General features: G+C 35.8%; 1 long non-coding RNA gene across 1 annotated transcript; it reads left to right on the plus strand.

Annotated features, from left to right (window-relative positions):
• Positions 1-1,964: 1,964 nt before the first annotated feature.
• Positions 1,965-11,313, plus strand: LOC117243754. Its single transcript, XR_004495633.1, has 3 exons — positions 1,965-2,046; positions 4,684-4,853; positions 10,289-11,313. It is a non-coding gene; the product is annotated as an uncharacterized LOC117243754 (long non-coding RNA).
• The last annotated feature ends 10,179 nt before the right edge of the window (positions 11,314-21,492 follow it).

Below are 21,492 nucleotides of genomic sequence, written 5' to 3' on the forward strand. Positions count from 1 at the left end.
GTGCAACTAAAGCATCAGCTAAAGCATATATTATGTGGAAATAAGTAAGTGGTAACTGAAGTACACCATCATGTCTTCTGTTCATCTTTTCAAGTACATGATACATTTTAAAATGTAAAGTCATTTTGAAATGATACTGTAGAGCTTTTATTATAATACATAGGTAAAGAATTTATATAATAATATAATATTATGTTCTTAGTACAAAATAGTACAGAGCATCTTTCCCCCCCTGCCACTCTCCACTTTCAGTTGTCCCAATTTTTGGAAAAACAAGATAAAAAAATTGGCTTCCAGATTGTGTCATATCCTTTGTGAGAAATTCAGGCTGCAATGGGGATATATTTTATTTTAAAAAAAAAATAATCATTTTTAGCATTTATTAGAACAGGGGAAACAACTTACAAAACTTAACATATTCAAGAATGTATGTCCTAATTCTGTTCATAAATTATTTTCAAACAGACTGAAAATAAGGAATTCATTCTTATTCAAAATTACTCAAAAATAGATTGTGCAAAGATAGACTAGCTGTTCACTAGCTCTTTCTGTAACGCTTACTTAAATCATATTTCATTGTTCCTTTACTTTGATTAGATCACAAAAACATTCATAAATCTCTAAAATGATGGTCAAAGATTTTCTAGTGCTGTGTTCTTGAGGCTATCTCAGGGACTAACAAAATACATCCTTTAGTGAAAAATAAATTAGCAAATATTTAATCAAATGTCATTGACAATACATAACCTTCCCCTTTGGACAGGAAACGGTGCCTCCATTAGACAGAGTAGTTTTTATAATATTTCAAATAATTTGAAGAGAAACACTGACTCTGGTCTGCACTGCAGTATATTTTTTGTCACTCAGCTGCTGTACAGAGATTACAAAATAAACTCCATCTGCTCCAAGGGATAGCTTTAAAGCATGTTCAGAAGTGAGTAAGTACTTTATACATCTTCTAAGGCTTGGTTTTCAGGGATCAGATTAGGGGTGAGAGTGGTCACAGCCAGAGTGCTTTCACAGGCATTGGGGTCACGGTGCAGCCCACGCATGGCAGGTTTTGAGCTGCTGTCTCATTTAAATGAGAAGCACGGACTCTTCCCAAGGACTGAATTCACTCCCTGGAGAAGGGTGCCACATTAATTTCTCTGAAGGCAATACTGGCTTAAATATCCTTATCTCCAGCCACTGCCCCCTGCCCCTCTTGGTGCTGTGCTGGCACCACTGTGTCCACAGCTTAGAAGTGAACTGGACAGGAAAACTGATTTCTTAAAAAATAAAAAAAGTCTTTTTTTTTTTTTTTTTTGGTCAGGGGTTTATTTGCGATTTTTTCATTATTTCTTTATTCTCTGATATAACATCTGAAAATAATAGTTGCATATATTGCTTCCTATTCTTGGATGCAATCATATTTCCATTGTCATGCAAACTTAAGCTATACAATCAAAAATATTTTCTAACTGTAGCCAAGTTTTCTTCTGAAATGAGGTTCAGCTCATTTTCTTATTTAATTGTTCTTAGTTTAATTCAAATGTTTGGCATAATTATGTAGATCAAATAATGACTGTGAACCTGTGAAATGATGGATCCTGAATTCAAACATCTGACACATCTATTGTTTTATTATTTTCTATTCACCACATGCACCTTGAGGAGCCATTGATTATGCAGCTCTTTCAGTTCTCCAAGATGTTCATCCCTTTTCTTTCTGAAGAAGCAGCAACTTAGACCCAATATTGAATTTCTTCAGTCATTACCTTCTGCCATGGGAACAGAGAACACCGCAGGCAAGTCCTTTGTAACGATTATCGTTTTGTTGGTATAGGAGATGATGCGTTATAGACATCATTGCATTAGATACTGCCATTACTTATCACCTTCTTAAAATAATTAGACCAAAGTGTTCTGGGAAAGTTAAACTAGTAAAAGGTCAGTATTGGGTAGAACTAATTTTATTTTCTTAACAGGAAATGGAAGGTTCTTTTTTTCTGATGGTGCGAGGACAGAAAGTCATTCAATTCATTACATGCATATCAATCACCTTGGGTAAGGATGCACAAATTAATTTTGTTCTTACCATTTTCTTTTCTTTCTTTTCCTTTTTTTTTTTTTTTAACTCAAGCATCTGTCCTTCTTAAATAAATGGGAGTCCAAATCACAGACTCAAACATATGCATGTTTTTGAGTGATCTTTTGCAGTATTTGATTTTCTCTAGGCAAGAAATGTTACAATAGCAAGCTATTTTCTGTTGTTTGTAGCTTTTTTTCTTAATCATGTCTAAACCATAAATTTGATGAAAGCAGGATGACTATGAATTGAGAGTTTAGATCTATTTTCTGGTGTACCATAGAAATTCCTTCAATAATTGCTCATGTTAATGAGAGTAAAATCTAACCCTGTGAATTTGGAAGCTCAGGAGAATAATATGACTTCATTGTATGTTCATTTGTATGTTTTAGAAACTGATACCTTTAGTCTTCATTCTGTAGATTTTACTCTTACTCTACTGTAGCCATTTTCTCTCATAAATTGTAATTTGAACATGAGAACCGGAAGATTGATGATGTTTCTGTCTATTTCTTCACTGCACCTTCTTTAATAGTTTTCAGAAATTCTTGTGGTACAGTTTTTGTTATTTCATAACCCTAGAGATATGGATTAGTTTGCCAATAGATGAATTCAGTTTTCATTCCAAAGAAACGAAGGTATGTGTCCCAACATTTGCTAGAAGTGTAGTTAATTCAATAGAGAGGTGACTCCTCAAAATAGGGCCCACACTTTTAGTGCAGAAGGCAGTGGATGCAAGAGTAGATTTCACTAGCAGTGCTGAATCTCCCCCAAAACAAAGACACTTCCAGCTCAATTGCTCTGCAGCAAAAGTATTTCTCTGGAGGAAGTGTGAAGACATAGAACTATTTTAATAACTCCTAAAAAAGGAAAAGCCTTTCTCCGCAAAGCTGGTAGGTCTACCTGGACAATCTCGGTCTGCCGTTGGCAACTAAAATGAATTGGAATAACTTTTTTTATTCCTCTGACTTTTTACCATTGGATCAGCTGGCATCCAGCATCGCCAGGATCCAAGCTCACCGCACTTTGTTTTTATTCTGAGAAAACTTGGCTTACAATAGGTGAGAGCCTGGACCAATAAATCCTGACATAAGAAATCAATCCCTAATTCAGCAATAATAGTTAATTAAACAGTGGTAATTTACATAGATAATATTAAGGAACATTTTCCTAAACAATGTACTGGCAAGAAAATTCTCTCAAGGAATGCCAGTTTTATGTGTTTTGAAGGCATTTTACAAATATAGGTAATTTGTTAATGTGACTCTGGAGAAATTTGACGTCAGAAACTCTAGAGAAGCATTCTGCACTGTAAAATCTTTAACCTAATAGAAGTTGGAGCATTTAACCCCAAAAAACAGATGGAGAAAACTGTGGGGAAGCCATGAATAAAAGTACATTTAATTTCTATGGTTCCAGCAATTTAGAAATATTGGAACACATTTAAATCTTCATAGCCTTAAAATCATATCCAACAATCTCAATATAACTGATTTTTTTGAAAGTCAAAGTTATGCTGTTTTATTTTATATTTACTGAAAGACAAAAAAACAAAGAAAAACAGCCCTGACAAGTATATATTGCCCTGGTTGTAGAAAGGTTAATATGTCAGAAGAGAGATACTAAATCTAATGATCTTCTAAGTGTTATAAAGCACAGTCATTTTGCATTTTTTGATTAAGTCAATAAGTGTATTACTATGTAAGCAATTTTCTTGACACAAATTCAATATTTCCTTGTGCAACCTGGATTTTCCATAGTGGTGTCCAAGTCATAGAGCATATCTAGTGCAAAGCTAGATATAAGAGTATTAAACTATTTGCCTTCATCATGATCAATATTATTATTCCTATTAGTAGTAGATTAAAAACCCCATATGCTCAATTTATCAATAGCTATTAAATAACATACTTAGCAGTAAGGTTCTGCTATGTTTTATTTTTTTAGACAGTGTATGATCTTTGCCTGCGTTTTCCTGAAAAAATATAAGTATGTATTCTAATGTTTGCAGTGTCTGATCATCCATATAAAATTGGGAGCAGCACTCTTCTCAAATTCAGTTATGACACAGAAGTAAATTCTGCTTGTGTGCTCTTCCACAGAAAGAGGGACTTCGTCTAATGTTGCTGTTACTCTATGATTCCCACTGGATTTTTCTGTAGAAGAAAGGTTTGTGGAGTGCTAGTCATGACAGCTACAGAGTGTTCTTGGAAAACTCAGTTTTGTAGGAAGACCTGTCAGAAGCCAGACAGGTTGAAGTATTTCACAAGCTGTCCATGTTTAGTAGAGAACTTGGGAAGTAGTAGCAATAAAATTTATGGTTGAGAAAGAGCAACCTGCTGTGTAGTCTCGTGGCATTTCAGATCAAATCATGGAAGAAAAACATTCTTTTCAGTTGTATTTTAAAGAGATGAAAAATCAATAAAACGACGAGACAACACCTTTCTTTTGCACTCCAAATTACAATATACATTTTGGAGGGAATATAAGAGGGAGAATGTGCAACTCTATTGTATGTGTTCAGATTCCAAGAGCCACTGTAGCTCTTTCAGGTACAACACTGAAAGAAACTGTGCAGAGATGGAGACATGGAATTTTTTATTTTGTTTTTTCAGGAGGAGTTTTTGGAGATGTTTCATCCAGCACCTGACTCAAAGCAACTTCAACCCTGATTCCACTCTAGAGTCAAATGAGGTTGCTCAGGCTCTGGCCCAGCCAAAATCTCAGATGTGTATTCCAACCTCTTTAGATAACCCCATGGCTCATCAGCAACCAGATTGCAGAGGTGTGTGGGAATACTGAGATCCAAGTGCAAGGCTCTGCGTTTTCCTATATTGAGCTTCATGAGGTTTTTTCAGCTTGCCAAGTTCTCTTTGAGTGGCAGCTTTACCCTGCAGCTTTTTAGCCTTTCTCCTGATTTAAATAATTCCATATTTCACCTTTCATTTAAAGCCTTCATAGAATATTTTACGAAGAAGGGTATAGTAAGAAGAGTTCAGGAAACAGGGAAAATGTAAGACAGAAATGTGGCATGAAATGTCCAAGGTGACTGAACTGTGGTAATTGTACTGCATAGTCAAAATGGAAATGAAAAACAGTTTCTTGTGTGTCTTTTGTGGTCACAGATTGTACTAAAACGAGTATATAGTGTTTGAATTTAAGGCTCCTAGGCAAAAACTCAATTCAAATATCACTGCTGAACAGTCAATGTCAAAATGTGCGAGTGAGGACTGTAGAACACAGATCTATAATGGAAACCTGGGGAGGAATATAATGAGTTGCTTAGAAACTGCATATTTACTAACTTTTTAGATATTTATTCTCTAAGTGGCTTATTAATATTTGTCCCATTGTGTGTCCATGTCACACCCCACTAATAAGAACCTTTTATATAACAGAAAATATTTTAAAATTTAGCTACCTTTTTTTTATTTTAAATTTTAGATCCCCAAGTTTAAGAGTGACTTAACAGCAGCAACTTCAAAAGAAATGCTTTCCACTGGGTGGGTGGCCCTTTTTTTTAATATATCAGACTTTTTGACTTTTTCTCCTAGGCTGAGCAAAGCAAACTTTTTTTTTAATTAAAAATCAAATTTTGTATGTAGCCCAGCATATTTATTTATCAGTATGCTTCTATTTCTACACAGACTTATGAGAAAGTCCTTTCTTTTTAGATTTGATTTTTCAACCAACTGAAAAGCATTCTTTTTAGATTCTCTTTTATATGGGACTATTGGAAGGTTTACTAGTTATCCAGATAAAAAATAATTAAGAAACAATAATTAACAAGCAGTAGCACTAATAGGCCAATTAATAATTAGATGGTTACATTCAGGATGAAAAACTGAAAAGTAAAAAAACTGCCCGTTTGATTATTGAATCATTTTGGGTAAAATTCTCCCGTGATAGATTTGGAAGAAATGCATTGAATACTTAAACATAAAATTTGAGGTGAATACCACCACATTCAAAATAGTCATTAAGTGTAACTTTTATGGAACCTGAAGCACTCTTCTATTCTCTACAGACTTGTATGTAAGTGAATTCTGCAAATCTGTGCTGATAAGAGAAGGAAATGTACTATATTGCACAGCTGAAGTGCTTATGCAAATACAGGTTGCAATATTGCATCTGGGAGACATGATATTGCTGCAGGAGTTTTAATATATCACAGTAACACACACGGTCACACACCACACATATTCAGGACAAGCGTGTCATTAAAACATAAAAATGCTTCTAATTGTAAATGATGCATTAATGTGCTCTTGAAGCACAAGAAAACATAGATTCATGGATATTAAATGTAGAAGGGAGCATTAGCTAATTTAGGTTGAACTCTTCAGTACCAGAGGTATTACATTTCAGCTACTCACAGGTCTTTTGCCCAAAGAAACAGAGATCTTGATTTTTATTTGTCTCACAGTTAATCTTCACTGTTTACAAACTTATAAAATGCAAGTATATGATTACAGTCTCCAACAACCCAATCTGAAATCATTAGGTTAAAATCATATCAGCTAGTGCCCTTGTTTGAAACAATCATTCATTCGTTTGTATGGTGCTCAGCCATTTGAAGGACCTTTCTCCAAGAAATAAAAAAGAACTTTTCAAAATTCAGCATCTTCTTGTCTTTCACTAAGAAGTCTATAATCAGGTTTTGCCCAATGCTTTTGCTGAAAACACCAGAGGCTGAGATGTTTTTTTCACTATAAAAATTTTGTCTAGTATTTTTGACTTGTTATTTTCATAATTTTTTAGCTTTTCTTTTTTACTGTGGACATGAGATCAGGATAGAACATCTAGGCATCCACACCTTGAGTGGTACTAAAAGGATTATCACCACCTCACTGCTCCTGTCCATTATTTCTGAGTTTAGAAGACCATAAGATAGCTTTATTTTAATTATATTTTTCTATAAGTAAGTTTGTTTATCCAATATAAACCCCACAACAGATGTCTGTCCTTAGGAACCTTAGCTGAGTCCCCTGTAATACAGGTAGGACTCCAGTTCTTTTCTATTAAGATGAAAAGAACTGCATTTTCTTCTTTCAGAACTGATTTTGCTGTAATGAGCCCAGAGTATCAAGGGATTTTAGGGAAGACACAAATGCTTTCTACTAACACTCCAAACGCAGACAGCAGCAAAACAGGGTCTGTGCAGTGAGGAGCAGCAGGGCTGTGAGCTCAATGAGCTAATGAACAGTGCTGAGAGTTCAAACACCCTGCTTAGGCTGCCTGCCTTTGAATTGAAGCTCACCGGCGCCTGGCTGCCTCACAGCACAGACAGACCTAGCACAAGTCATATAAATACCACCATTGTGATCCACATCATTCCAGACAAATGCAAGGCACGATTATAATTATTTACCACTCAACCAATCCTTGCATCAGCCAGACATTTTATCAGCAGTGATTTTGTGCTTACATCCAAATCATTGCACAAAATACTGAGATGCATGTATCCCACAGCCATCACTGTGAACACTGCCCAGTGTTTGGAGTGTATGAATCAAATTACTTAAGAAATATGTACCTATAGCTGTGTAGAGGTTGCAAGCGTATGTACGTATTTATATATGGTTGGAAGGATTCTCTAATAGGAAGAGAAGCTTGTAGACAACTATATAAATTCATCTTAATGATGAGTTTTTACAAATCACATCTAAGAACCCTATTGAAACCATACAAAAAAATGTGTCACCATTTTTATCATTAAGAGACTGGGAAAAACAGCCTCCCACACAAAGAGACACACTCATAAAACAGAGTTAAAATTCCTGTCCTGAAAGCAAGGAAGTCTGCCTACCTGGTTATTTACAACTAGTAGCCTGGATTCTGCCATCCATTGGAGAGCCTGAAATGGAAATGTGAGATTATAAAATCCCAAAGATTATATACTCTTTATAATTCCTCTAATTTATGGTCTCAAGCAATGCTTGGCTCTTCAGAAGACTGCCAGAATACCATGTACTCTGGTCACTCCTCCCTTCTCTCCTGGACACTCTTTTCATTGAGATAATTAAAATACTTGTTTACCACTCAGGTTTTCAATTATGGGGTCAGTATCCCCAGCTGGCCACTTAATCTAGTTTTGGGTTTGTTTTTACCAGTAGTACAGCATAAAAATACCTTTTATGCAGCTGGATCCTGACTATACTTTTCAGAAAATCAATTAGCAATTATTTGCTAATTTCATTACTGCTGTTGAACTGATGACTTTGCAGTCTTGTTCTTTACAGTATATTAAGAATATGCATCAAAATCAAATCTCTGTTTGCATAAAAAAACCCCACTGATATGTAGAAGGAAGAGTAATATGAAATACTAACTGCTTTGTTTATTTTTAGTTGTAGACATTTCTGTCTTCAAGTATCTATTTAAGAACTGTATTTTGCCTTTAAATGTACCACCAATGACATATGGGGTAGTTTTCTCAGAGTAGCTCTTCCAGCTTAACTTTTCTTGCACAGGTTTGGACTTTCAGCAGCAGTGGCTATAAAACATGGAAGGATAAGAATATCATTAGCTCAGTAATTCAGATCACATTAGAGTGACCTGGTTGTCCTAATTTTAAAGGTTATTTTAATTTTATGTAAATCTTTAGCTGCCAGTCACAAAAAATCTGCATAATGTGCCTTGCCATTTTAGTTTTACTTGTCATCCACTTTTGTACAGGAACATGAGTTAACTCATTTTTTTGTGTCTTCTGGTGCACCAATGGTACTTCTGGTATCTCAACTGAAACTTGAAGAACTTAATTAAAACGGAAGAGGCTTTAATTCCCCCTCCTTAAGAAGAAAAAATTGTAGTTTCCCATTCTTATTTCTTTTTTGTCTGCCAAACAATTTTCAAAATTATGTGCAGCTAGAAGAGAAAAAAGCTGACTGATTCATATCTGGAAAAGAATAATTTGAACCCAAGAAAATATTCAAATGCTAAGGCTAGACTCTGACCCCAATACTCATATTAGTGAAGGGTTATTCACCTTATTAAAACTAATCCCATGTTCATGTCACTACCTGCCCCAGAAGGCATTTCTTTATTTTAATATTTATTATATTTCATATTCTGTCCTTTTAATTAAATTTTATCTTTAATAAATCCCCTTTTGCTTTGTTTCACTCCCTTCTGTGATTCACAAGAGAAGCTGCATGATAGGGACTCTAATTTCCTGATTGGTTAAGCCTACTGCCTACTCCCAGAACCAATCTCTAAAACTGAGTGACATGTTTTTTATGCCACCAGAAAGTGAAAGAGAAAAGAATCAGTATAAAACCTCAACACCATCAGATTATACCCTCTGCTCTCTGTACTTTCAAGTTATTTTTTACTGTTTGGTGTTGGCCCTAATTGAAAGAAATATCTGAGCCCAATCTCTGAAATCACCTACTAGTCCTTTCCGTTTCTGGTAAAATAAAGACTTTGCATGGGAAGACATGCGAATATGAAAAAAAACCCAAACATATGCTTTTCTGGATTTAAACAGAGGAGGGGAATTAAAGGCTGCATGAATTTTCACAGGTGATACCATGCCACATGGCAACAGGCATGAAATTCATGGCGTCCAGCCAAGTACTGTACATCCATTCTTAATGGGCCTTCTGATCAATGCATAGAGGGTAATAAAAAGTAATAAATAATGCTGTAAGCCTCTATAAGAAAATTGGGTTTACTGTTTGTCTATCTTCAGTAATACTAAATATCCAAAATATTTTCCAGAACATTAAAAACCTGAAGAACAGAATGTCAATTAAATGAAGATCATTACTTTCTGTCATTAAAACAATAAAATCAAGTATTACCACATCTTTTCAAAAACCTGAGTTACCAAAAACTCTGCTCCAGGTGAGGCCATGCACCTCAGATACACAAACCAATAAATTTACTTTTCTGTCTATATAGTTGAAATATTCCAGTTAGTTTGGAAGTATCTAAATTTTAGTTGTGCCTGGATTTTAAATGTCCTGAAGCCCATAGCAATTTACCATAGATTGTGATTATCTCATTTATTTTCACATCACACTCTAAATCTGTTAAACTTTCATCTCCTTTCACACCTTTGTTCTGACTAGAACATGGTGATAATGAACTCATCACAACAGCAGCATCATGTTAATCTTTTATCTGTTGCTGTTGATTCTGGACTCTACCATTTTATAGTCCTTTTCAGCTTAACTCTTAAAATGACTTTGTTCATTGTTCTCATTTTATGTTCAGCAAGGCTCATCAGGAGATGAAAAAACCTTGAAGCATGAGAAACATCACAGACTGTCAATTAATATCTCATTAATAAAGAGAACAACAACAAAATGAATGAATAAACAAGGAAAATAGGCTAAGTGGAGAGGTGTTAATTGATGAAGATCTGAAAGGCTTGAAAGATCTAAACATAAAGAGTTTAGAAAAGAATGATCTCTTCATATGAATTCATTTGCTTGGAGGTTTGAATTGGTCCTGCATGACTGGGATGCTGGGAAACAACATGAAGAACACAGGCATGAGCAAGGGCAGCAGGATTGGAAAGAAGTAAATGAACAGTCTGGATTCTGAATTAGCACTAATGGAAGAGGCACTTGGTCAAAAAATTTCACATTTTCAGACATCATTGGAAAAAAATATTCCAGTAATTTCTACCATCTAAACACCAAACTACTGACCTGAGGGAAAAATACTCAGAATTCAAGACTCCTGCCTTCCTTGAAAGATCTGCTGTGAGTGATGCGTGGCACATCTTGGATCCTTGGAACTCCTAATCTCCCACAGTGGTCACTTAAAATTTTACATGGTTCTCTTGACCTAACAATGTTAAATGCCAAAAGAAATGAACAAAATTAGTAGACCCATTTAGTTGATTTTTTGGATTTGTGGTGTTTTTGGTGGGTTTTTTGTTTGTTTGGTAATGACTAAGAGAGTTAGGAATAAAGGAGGGGCAGGGAGGGAGAGACAGCATCCTTCACATGCAAGTCACATATCAGCCACATCTATATAAAATCCAGTTAGGACAATCAGTGATAAATGTGAATTGCTGTGTACTAGCTTTCAAGAAACAAGCTGATATCTCAAATGGAGATTACAGGCAAACAGAGTCAAACTAGACCTCTGAGAACTGTATTGTTTACCCTTGCTCAGTGTTTTAATTACTTGAAATACTTAATTTTGTTAAGAAACCTGTTTCACACTGTTGTGTATACCTAGCTGTGATTAAATATAAAAAATAAAATATGAAAATATTTTTGATGCATTATGATTAAGAGAAATTTTAGTTTCACTCTTCTGTATGATTTCCATTATTAGCCTAATCATCTAGTCATGACTTATTTTTCTTATTGTTACTAAGACAAACAAAAAAAGCAAAGATCTTGGGATATTAGTATTTCTAAAGCTTTTTAAAAGAGCTCTTAATAAGATGCAAAAGACTAGCTGACATCAGCACAGAAATGAGAAAAAAAGCATGATTATTTTTAGAGCTGGCCTCTTGGGCTGAGTATGGGCATGTCAGCTGAATGGAGAAAACCTTGCAGTTCCAGTGTCATTCTTTCTCTCCTTGCATATTTTAACTTCTAACACTGCCAAGTTCTCATTTTATCAAAACTAAATTGCACGAACTAAAAAAATAAAAGCAAAACAACAGCAAAAGCTAGACCTTCTTTATTAACCACAGTGAGTAAGGTGTACAGTGTATTTTCCCCAAGATCAATTTATTCTGTGAACTATGCATGCAAGCTATCATAAGCTGTAAATTAGTGGTCACCTCAGGCATTAGAAATAAGAGCTCCTTTACAGGAGCTCCCATTGAGTCAGTCTTTTTCATCTTTGCTAATTAACACTTTTTTACCATTGCCTTGTAATAAATAATTGAAACTATCATGTAGGACACGATTCAGAAAAGGGAGAGGAACAACTCTAAACTAGATCATTTTCAAGGGAATCTTTCTCTGATTGGCTTCTTCTGTAAAACCTGGAATAACTGGAAAATAAACTGCTTTCTGGCTTTAAGAAGTCTTTGAAACTTTCCTCTACATTAACAACTTTAATTTATTTGCATATCAATCATCTTACTGGTGCTGAAACCTAAAGACTTAATTCCCTGAAAAATGCAAGTGAGCCATAAAACACTCACAAGTAGCACAGGACCACATCAGTGTACCCTGCAGTATGTAGGAACTCTCTAATACCATCAGACCCTCTATACTGAGGAAGAAACTTTTTGTATAAAAAGGAGGGGGTTAATCTCAAAGTTTTTGGATTGCGTGATTTTGATCCTGACTGAACAAGCAGAACGCCTGCCAACCACACAAGCAAGGTTTTGCCTTTCTCAGTAGCTTCTAAAGCATCCCAAATTCATACAAATTCCAAGCTGGCATGAGCAGCACCAAAGGTAGCAGTTATTTGCATATTTCGAGCTACCCAAGGTAAGATGATCCCAAAAGGACATTTTTTCAGTACTGGCACTCACCTGCACTTTTGTGTGTTTCAAGTAATTGTGTAATAACTAAACACACATCTGCATAGCCCTCATTAGCAAGAAAAAAATCTGCCATGCTGTGATTGTCAATATGAAGACGGGTTTGATTAAGCTGTGTTAAGCAAATATTAAGTGTGCCTTTTTCAGGATTGGTTCACACAGCTTCACTGTAAGGAAATGCTCTATGAATAAATGTAATTACAGAAAAGGAAAACCTAAAGGTAATTTGATAACCCTCTGCTGAACTTAGCAAGGTATCTAAAAATGAAATGTTGACATTTCTATGGTTACTTTACATATAAAAGAGGTACCTTTCATGAAAAGCAAAGCACTTACTTAACATTCCTCAAAGGTGGATCACGTATTCTTCATTAGCTAAGTTTCAATTGCCTTTGTCAAGCTTGTCTTCCCGGCAAAGGTCTCTGTCAACTGTGAAATCCACTTAAGGTAATTAGTATTCTGTTAGATGGAACAGTCTGTGAATTAGAACTGTAACAAAAGAGAACGTCTACTTGTTTCTTCATTATCAAACAAGTGGAGCTTCCAGCTCCTGTGGTGGCTGTACCTGACTCTTTTTCATGTCATACAGGCCACACTTAGCATAAGGATTAATAACCCTGCTCCAAATTTTGATTTTCCATTTTACCAGAAGTTATATTTCTAGATGTTTCTATTCCAATTCATAACAAGATTAAATCTCATTCTTTCTACAGTGGGGAAACAGTTTCCTTTTAATCAGTGTAGCACTTGAAAATGTTTTGTAAATGTTCAGATTTTGTTTAAGAACTTCAGCATTTTCTTTTGAGTTTTATTTATAATGTTTAGTATTTTTATTTTTTTTTAATATATTTGATTATATTTCAGAGGCACAGGCCATGTACAAATGTACAATGTTTATAGACTTCTGAAACTCTGACGTGAGGAAACATCTCAAGATTTCTAACATATCCTTTATTTTTGACATCTGTCACTGACTGCTTGACACTTGTTGACCAGAATATTCAAAATAGTCAAAACCAGGTTATTTTACAAAAAAAGGGGGCATGCTGAAATAAAACAGGAACTTTTATTATCATTAAATTTGCACAGACCTGGAAAAAATTCCAAGAAATGACAAGTAGATATAAAATCTGGACAGTAATATATTCTGGGAAAAGATTGGATTATTCATTGTAGGGTCAGAGAAGAGATAAGAAGGAAGATAATAGATCAATTGTCTGAAAATCTCACTATTTGCATGCTGCAAAAATAGGATGATTCCTCTGTCAGGAATCTGTTATCCCAAAGTGTGGCTGCTCTTTATTCCTTTGCAGCCCAAGGGTGTGTCTCCATCAGGTTTCTACTAGCTTACACTTACACATGCAGGCTCCTCTCATTTCCTATGCTAGCTAATTTCAAACTAGAAGGGATGTCTGTACTGTCATCACACCTTCAGTACATTGTGTAGACATAGTTTGAGATTAAAGTGTTTTCTGTTTGTCTTGTAGTGACATGGTTTGACACTGAAGTATGAAATCTCTTCATTGCAACACAAATAAGAGACATTTTTGATGCAGAAAATCTGCTTCAGTCGCTAGGAAGGGTTTGTCTACACGAAGGCGCTAGTGAGAAACTGGGAAGTGTGCGAATTGAGAAACAGCAGCTGTTGCAGACTCACTCTGTTTGAGAAATATTAGTAAGTACTTGCATCCTCTCTGTGATTTAGCCAAAGGCATTTAGAAAATGCCTTTAATAAGTAGTAACAGACACACCAGTCCTAGAATACATCCATGACCCAAGTCACTCCAGAAAAGAGAGTTTAAGGAGAAATTTTTTCTCTTGCCATGAATTAAACTGACAAGACCATAAAAACATGGCAAAGTTCTGTCCTTTTAAGTACACAGCTTTGAAGTGTGAGTCTCAAATTCTGAATTTTTAAATTTTCCCTTAGCATTTCAGGTATGATTTAATACGCAAAAAAAAAAAAAAAAAATTAAAATAGCAGCCAGTGCTCCTCCAGGCAGAGCTTTCACATCCCCTGTTGTCCTGTGAATGTCCCTTGTATCTCTCAGTCTCACTCCGGCAGGAGTGCTCAGGGAAGGAATTATTTTGGTCCATCTCATGTGAGTGTTCACATAGTTGCCCTGTGGCACACTTACTACTGACAGAATTCTTCAGACAGCTTTCACATCTCTACTGACATATGCATACCACCTGCCTTACTATCTTATTTATGTATATGTCTTAGTTTTAAATATCCCTATGCTTTTTCCTAAGTGCCTGATATTGTTGCAAATTGTTCAGGGAGTTTTCCAGAGCTGGGCTAATGGATACACATGTGATGGGAGAGAAAGAGCAAGAGAGAAGAAGTCCAGCATACCACCTTATTTATGTATTTATTTTCTTTTAAACATACCTATATTTTTCCTGAAGTGCTTGGAACAATATATGCAGTAAAAAATACTAATCAATAACCATGCTCAAATCATTTGGTTCCTTCAGTTCAGTGTTGTGAAACAAATATGAGAAACTAAATAGACCTTGCAGAGTGCCCTGTAGTTCAATAAATCCAAGGTCTGGCTGATCATGGAGACAAGGTAATTTTCACAATTGACATATGCAGTACTGCCCTTCCTTTCCTTTTATCTTCAACTGGAGAATTATTAAACTTTTTTTTTGTCATTCAATTTTTTTAGCTGTTGGGACACAAAAAAAAGAAGAGAAATAGTTAAAAAAAGGAAATAAAAAAGTCTCAAACAGTTTTAAGACCTATAGAGATTAATTTTTACTGAGCAAAAGAATCTTGGAGAAAGAGAAGAATGAAGAAACTCTGAGCAATAATATCAAGAAAATACTGAGTTCCAGAAGAAAACTGGGGGAGAAAAGAGTTATATAAAAAGTGGAAGGAAGTGCTAGGCAAAATTAAATACAGATGCATGTCTGAAATGTTTTTCTTTTTCTAGGTGTGTTTTCAGTTTTTTTGTATACTTTATACGGTTAAAATCTTTATTTAATTTTAGTAGTTATTATTGCTGTAAATCTGGGAAATAATATGAAAGTAATATCTTCTTATCAAAAGCTGTGAACAAAAACCAAGTAGGTTTTTTTTTTCAAAACCAGGACTATACCAAACACCAGTTACTATAGAAATAGATTATGCTGAGAATTTTCAGCATTTAATGTTGCAAACTTCTTAGCTGCTGAAGTTTCAGACTATTTAATGGAAAACCACAAGTGTCAAGAGATCCTTGTTGCAAGAAAATAGGGAAATTTACACAGACATTGTCTATTTATCATCTGCGTGGACTAATAAAATAAAATACATTGTATCATTCTACATGATACAATGGAGAAATTAAAATCTATATGGCAAAATCTCTAACAAGTGACAGCTAGAAGTGCTTATCAAGTTTAATTTCTATTACTCTTTTTTATATAGTAACTCTTAAATCTCTTTAAAGAGTCTGAACTTGACATTACATGGAATCATAGCTTCTGAAATATAGTTCTTTTGACAGTAGTTTTTAATTGAGTAATGGAAAGTGAAGACAACTTCTTCTCAAAACATTTATGAATGCCAGCAGGGTGTCTGTGAATTTATGTGAGAAAGAGAACAGGAACATGTATTTCTCTTGTACTTACAAATTTATTTTCACTACAAGCATACCTATGTTTTTCCCTGTGTGTCAACTATGGATATGGATTTGTTCAGATTGGTTTTAAGTCTATACTAATTATTTTGTAACTTCTTCATGTGGTTGTAATGTAATACTGCTCAGGGGTCACAGTCGTGGATGAGATCTCTGGGCTGAGAAGGTTGCACAAGCCCAGAAAAAATTACTGGCGACCCAAATAATCTGATTTTGTCCACACTTTCTTCTGTCCCTTGTTAAGGACATCTTTAAAAACTGCTTCTATCATTAGGTTTGGAGTTGGAGTAATCCTTTTGTTTGCTGTGGCCTGATGATTTATTTAGTTTATGAAGGCTCTGCAGTTTCAAAGTATATGTATTATTATATTCTTGTTTAAACTGAAGACACATTTGTTTGCAGATGTTTTATTAGTAATTGAGTGATTGTACCAGAGACAATATGGTGCACTGGCAAATCTATCTCCAGTATGTTTGCAGACAGCTTGATATTCTTCTACAAGGTTTGTGCTTTAAAACACTGAAGTCTAGATGCTTAGGTTGATATCACACAAACAAAATGAAAAACGGAGAACAAAAGTGCCTGCTTATCCTCAGGGATGCCAGGACAAATTAGTGAAACAATCTCATATTATAACAATGTTTTCTGTTGTTATGACAGTTGTCATATTTTAATTCTTTATAAGCTTTCATTGGGGCATTATGATCAAAATTCTTTGTACTAGCTTATTTGCTTTTGAGGTAAGCCTCCCCTATTCACCACTTCTTTTGAGTATGTGCCAGCCCAGTCTCCTGTGGATCAGTGCATCCAGAGAACCACTCCATTTTCTAAGAGCCTGCCTGAGCTCCCGAGGCTCTCTTTTGGCAGCAGCTGACGATGGAGATGCTGCAGCCATCCCTTCTTGTCCCTGGCTGTGTGGCCATGCTGCAGAGAACAAAGCAAGTCAGCACTACTTATGGATTAGGCAGGAGAGTCATCTGAGAGCTATTTTTTGGGGGGGCTACAGATGTTCTATGCTTCCAGCATGAAAAGTATCTATAGAACATTTGGAGCATGGGGCAGGGAGGACTGTGACTGTTCTTTTGTATCCTATTCCAAGCTCTTAAGTAATGCTTTGTTAATACTTGTCACCAACCTGACTAGCTTCAGACTGAAAATCTGAAGGTAAAACGCTCTAATCCTTGAGTCTCTTTAAGAGTTTTCAACTCTTAAAAATACTATGAGATATTAAATTGGGCCTTTGGCAAGAGGTTCTTCAGATTTTTATTTAATTTCTTCTTTTAATTTATTAATTAAAAAAAGAAACAAAAAACAGTGAAGATTCAATTGTGTTTATTTTTAAGATACAAAATTCCATTAATAGGATTCAGATGGTGTAGATTACACTGTCCTGTATAGATACATCCTGAATCCCCTGCTTCTAAAATAAATATGAATTAACAAATAAAGCAACAACACTCAATCTCATTCTGAGATCATGCACTGAGCAACTAATCTGCTCTTGCTAGACAGAGGAAGCCTCTGCAGACTGAGAAAAAGTGTCATTAGCTCATTTTCATTCCAGGACCAAAACCAAATAAAGCTAGAGCTGAAAACAAACAAAAATGTATTAAGCTGACAAAAAAGTTTCCAGTGGGAAATGAAAGACAACTAGAAACAATGATAATAACATTTTCATGTGCTTTCATTACATGAGCAATTTGGGGATGTGCTGAACAATTCAGAAATATTTCAAATTGCTGGGTATATGCCATAATTGCTGGTTTACAAATATGTCAGATCCTTGAATATGCAAGCTGCTTTTATCTACTGCAAACAATTCTAGATCAGATGTTTTCCATTCAAAATGTTAGAAGAAAATAGTGCAATACAGAAATAGCATTAATCTTCACGGCTGCACTGATGAGGATTATTGAAACACAATATCATCCTGACATTTATCAATACGTAATCTTAACTCCCATAGTGATCTCAATTAGTCTCACTCTACACTAACTCTATAACATAGAATATACATAGTTACAAAACTAAGTATAAATCTCAGTAACCTGAGACAATAGCTAAAATGGACACTTGTAAAGATGCTAGAATTAAGTAGCAATTACCTTTCTTTTAGGTTATCCGGTTTATTGCTAATACAAAATATTGATTTGGAACATTTATTGGTGTTTGTATATACTGTAGCAGTAGGGACCCAATCTGAGGATTTCACATAATAAGAAATCTCTTTAACTGCTTATTAAAATTAGAACAATTTTTATACCATTGTGGCTTTCTAACTTTGAGATGGTCACTTAGACACCATGTAAGAGACGGTCCGAAGATTCCCTCATCTGTCTCACAACCGTCTCAAGGATAGAGACTGAGACCCTGAATATCCCAAGGGACTTGGTTTGGGGGTTTGGGCCTATCTGAGCTGGATGTTTGCTAAGTGATTGTTTGCAGGTGGTTGCACGGTACACTGCTCTCGTTCCTGCTGGTGAGCAGAGGCTTGGTAACCTGCACAACGGGTTTTCCACGACTCACGGCTCTCGTTCCTGCTGGTGAGCAGAGGCTCGTGTGTGGTACCCTGTGCAATGGGTTTTCCACAACACCTTGTCCTTGTTCCTGCTGGTGAGCAGAGACTTGCACGACATGGATCGCCCTGTACCCTATACCTGCTCCCCACGCAATGGAATTCATCACAACACTCATCAATCTCCTCTGGTTTTGGCCCTGCGCCCCTCGCTTTGCAAAAGACTATAAAATCAGACCCCAAACTTACCTTCCTTCGAGATCTCCCCAACGGACAGAAGACTGCATCGTTGGACGGCTGAGTGGACTTTGACGTTGGTAGCTATAATCCCCTTACTCTCTTTTCCTTATGCTTTGCTTTCTCCTCTTTTCTCTCTATCACGTATTAGTGCTGATGAGCACTCAATAAAGTGTGTTTTGTTGTTTAAGTCCTTGGTTTGCTGATAATCTTTTGTACTCTAAGACCGGCTAAAAGAACCACATCACGAATCCCACCTTGCGGATCGTGACACACCATAATCTCTCTTTTTTGTATGGTTTTACTGGCTCTGGGAAATGAGAAAAAAGAAGAAGGGGAGAGAAAGGGAAGGGGATGTGATCTGCATGGTGTCAGACCTTAATTAATGTGCATTGAGCAGCTCTCACTGCTTGGAACGAGTTATCTTCATGGATTCTCCACATTCCTCGAGATTCTCATCCACATAAAAACCAAATGCTGTTTCAAGGTGTTGAGAATTCCAGTGGACTATCCACCATCTCTGAGCAGCCCTGGTATGCCACACAGGCATTGGCCAGTGGCTTTGGGATTCCACAAGACTAATTTTCTGATCCACCTCTCTTCAACTGTGGGACAGACTCAGTGATTGAGAAGGAACTTCTTTTGGTGGAAACAAAACTGGAAGATTCACACTCCAAGAGCTTGCCTGCTGGACTTCACCAATCAAAGACCACCCGAGGTGGGTATGAAGTAACCCTTGCAAAGCACAAAGTGAATGCTTGGCATCAAATATTTTTGTGTTACTTGTGTGCTCCAGGTTTACCACAGAATCTGCCCTGCTAGCAATTGCTTATGGATTGAGGAATGGTACCAGAACCAAGATTAGGTGAACACGTGGTCTTAGGATTTCTTGTGTAAAAATCAGGGAATTTTCTGATTCCCTCCACCTTATCACAATCCTATTAAAAAAAAAAAAAAAAAGGAATCTGGGATAATCTTTACAATTTTTAGTCTGCTTACATCCCCAAAGAGTGTCTCAATGTGTTGGTGCCCCTGACTGATGTATATAATTAATGGATACTTGTCTGTGAATTGTTATTAGAAATGAGTTTAAACAGGACTGGAAATTTTAGTTTCTTGCAATGCTGGAGTCATATATTGAAGAAAACACTGTGCAATGTCTGAGTAAACATTTCCTATGAAAAAAAGCCTAAAGAATAATAATTTAATTGGAAAGTCTAACCCAGTAGGGGTTTTAGAAATTGAGTAGATTATAAAAACAAAGATTTGTTTGGGCTGGATTGTTTGCAGAAGATTTAAAAAACAAAGATGATAGAAAAAATATGAATGCATTAATATTATTTTACTTCTCTCTTGCATTCTCTGTAAATAGTCTGGAAGCAGCATCCTGTTAACACAGACATTTGGTGTAATACAATTACTATATTAAAATTTATGTTGTTGATTTAAGGATGTCTGCTCAAACTGCCAAAGCCTCCCACTTGAACCTTCTGTCCCTTTATGCTATTTAATGTGCCATTATTATCTTAACAGATTTTGAAATTCATATTTGGATATACAATGCATATATTTCTTACATACATGATTTGCATGAGATGGCATTGATATAACTTAATTACAAGAAGAATACAGGCAAAATGTTAAACATGGCCCAAACTGTCCAGTGCTGGAGAACTGCCAACCAGAAACCCCAAAGCAGCTTAGGATTCCAATTGACAGCTTAGGATTGACTCTTGGTGTAATGACATTTTCCTGTTTAGTGTATCATTTTCAAATCTTCCTGCATGGATCTGAGGGCACCACAAGATTAAGTGAAAAAATTCAGAGGAGATTCTCTAGATCTGTGTCTATGTGTAATATAAGATCATGACAAAAAACAGTGAAACTAAGCTTATCAGCATGATACGTTCAGGCCACCTAAATAATAAGCAATGTTTTGTAGGCCAGAAACACTTCTTGCAGTTATTAGTTATTAGCAAGAATGAAGAAGTAGGTTACTAAGCATCCAGGTCAGTAATCACGTGACAGTGTTTACCTTTATGGTAAACAAGCCAATGCCTTATGTTTGGGGAGTGAGACTAAATAAACAAGAGTTCTCGTGAAGATGTAAACATCAAGCAATGGATTCACCATCACTGTTTCTGCACTGACTCTGCACTGATTCTGCAAGACTCACAGCCAAGATCAAAGTCTGAGATTTTGTTCAAACTTTGAAGTTTTCAGACCTAGGTTCTTGTATGCCATTTAATCCAAGACCTGTTTATTAAGAACTGTTTGCATATGGCCTCCCTATTGCATGTCACACAGTGCCATGAGTTCATGTGTCGCTAGGCAATACATTATCCTGTGTTCGTATTATGTTACAGTGATCTGTCAAAACCAAAATATAACACAAGAGAAAGAATATGCTGAGATGGAAAACTACAGGGAGCACAGCACTGAACACCAGTAACTACAAATTGAACCTCACCCTAAATAACTGTTCAGGAAATGTTTAGGATCCTTTTAACCATGGTCAGTCTTAAAACTGTAAATTATATATGTTTTGAGCAATAATTGAATATTTCTTGATATC

Source organism: Parus major, unplaced genomic scaffold (assembly GCF_001522545.3).
Source record: "Parus major isolate Abel unplaced genomic scaffold, Parus_major1.1 Scaffold101, whole genome shotgun sequence".
NCBI lineage: Eukaryota > Metazoa > Chordata > Aves > Passeriformes > Paridae > Parus > Parus major.